Genomic DNA, 2,177 nt, shown 5'->3' on the forward strand with positions numbered 1-2,177 from the left:
CCGGACCGGGGCCCGAACCCGCGTCCCCTGCATCGGCAGGCGGACTCTCAACCACTGCGCCACCAGGGAAGCCCTCGGCCTTAATCTTTGAAGCCAGAATAGGTTGTGAGCAGTATAGCTGCCATAGAACGTATTCTTTTAACTTGAGACCTGCCTGCGTTGTGTCTTGCTCTATGGGTTCTGTGTATTCACAACAGTTTTTGATACTTGATGGATGATTTGAGGGAGTCCCAAAAGGCTTTTGACTTTAAGAATAAACTTCCCGTTGTCAGTTATATCTCAGTAAAGCTGAAAAAAAAAGAACTACCTTTCCTGCTGGCCCTCTGCTTTCAGTTGGCACGCCCAGAACCTGCTTAAAGACAAGTGTTCTGGGAAAGGATTTGTTGTTTTGCATGAGGAACGTGCATTTGCAGAGGGCCTGGAGAAAGCTTGGGAGAGGCCCACCTCCAGGTGGAAAAGTTGCACCGTTATGGCGGCAGAACTTGCCAAGAGCCACTGAGTCAGGTGACAGTTTAGCTAAACCCTAACATCAGGGAAGGTGTTGAAAATCTGCACATTTACAGGAAGCCCTTCAGTAGTTTCAAAGGTAACTCCCGTTGTTTACAACTCAGCAGATCCCTGAGCCCAAACAGGAAACTTACATGTCAGGATACATAGAAAGTCCAGAAGCAAAATTAGCCAGGAGTTAGATGAAACAGGTACATTTCAAATCTGGGGAAAAGAAGGGTTCATCGTGAGAACACTGGCTCTTCATTTGGGCAAGAAGCCCCAGCTCAACACTTTGGCGGGGTGCCTGCCCTAAGATAAGATAACTTGAAACCTTGGATATCTTGTCTGCAAAATGGGGATGATATTGGATTCATAAGACAATGGTGAGGTGATGCATTTTTATGCTCATCTAATCTGAGACATAATAAGTGTAAAATAGTTAGCCATCACTGTTTCTCGTTTAGTTCAGAAAATCAACACTATCCTACTTAGTTGGGTATGATTTGTCCCAACTCTGGATCAGGCGGAGTCTCCCGGTTCAATCTGTTGGGACTGAGGAAGGAAGTCACGTGGGTCAGAAGCCCCCAGGTGGTGGGCGGCTCCTTTACCTTCAAGGTGATGTGGTTCTTTGCAGCTCATAACACATGGGACATGCATGAAATGACATACATCATCATTCTCTGATTAATAAAATGTGAAAAAAAAGTAGGCTGGTGGGGTAATTTCTAAGGTGGGTTTTCTGCATGTCTTCTTCAAATATAGATACACGAGCAATGGTATTTCAGCAGTAGTTACAATTTCATTGGTTCCTACCTGTACATTTTACCCCCTCTCCACCACCACCTTGGACAAATTACCCCAGGACATTTGGATGCTTGTGTGGTTGGAAGTTACAAAATGGCAGAACCTTGCTGGTTCCAGGCCCTTTCTTGGTATTTGGAGCCTATGTTGAATCCATCAAAGAGCTATATTTGGCCAACCTTGTGACTCTGACCTTGTCTTGATTGAGACCTAAACACCACAGCAGCGAATTCATACCTTTACTTTCTTCTCTCCTTGGCACCACTGGTTTTATGGATGCTGTAACTATGTAAATCATTTAAAGGGGCACTTTTTCCAGTGGAGAAAGCACATACTTCTTGTGGAGTAATTATTCTCCGTCCCAGCTATTCCCCAGTTTTGTTTTCTTGTTTCCAAACAAAATCATTAACTGCTTAAATAAGGGATGCTCATTTCTCTTCAAAGAAAATGAGTTAACTTTCAAAGTTATGAAAGTCTCTCGTAATGTGCTCAAAGGAGCAGCTGCTTTTGGTCCAGGGGTTTATTGCTCTTGGCATCCATATGGAAATTCAAGACTTTTGCCTAAAAAAACAAAACACCAAAAACCCCAGGTCCTTCCTTATCACTTTTCTGTGACTCATTCCAGCTATTTCTTTTTTTTTTTAATCCAAATATTTCTAAATAAAAGAAAAATGGAGAATTAGCTAGGCCAAAATGAGGATAAGTAAATTTACCTCTCAAAAGTGGACTTTGCAATCGTGGTATTAAGGTAAGACCTGGCAAATGTGTTTAAAAGAAGCATCAGGCTCTGCACTTCAAAGTCTAAATATTTGACCTTTCTGGGAGAAGAATGAATATCCCAAATGACTTGTATTTCTTCCCCTCTCTTTCCCTCCCCTGTCATTTTC

The sequence above is a fragment of the Lipotes vexillifer genome, unplaced genomic scaffold (genome assembly GCF_000442215.2).
Source record: "Lipotes vexillifer unplaced genomic scaffold, Lipotes_vexillifer_v1.1 scaffold251, whole genome shotgun sequence".
NCBI classification, from domain to species: Eukaryota; Metazoa; Chordata; class Mammalia; order Artiodactyla; family Lipotidae; genus Lipotes; species Lipotes vexillifer.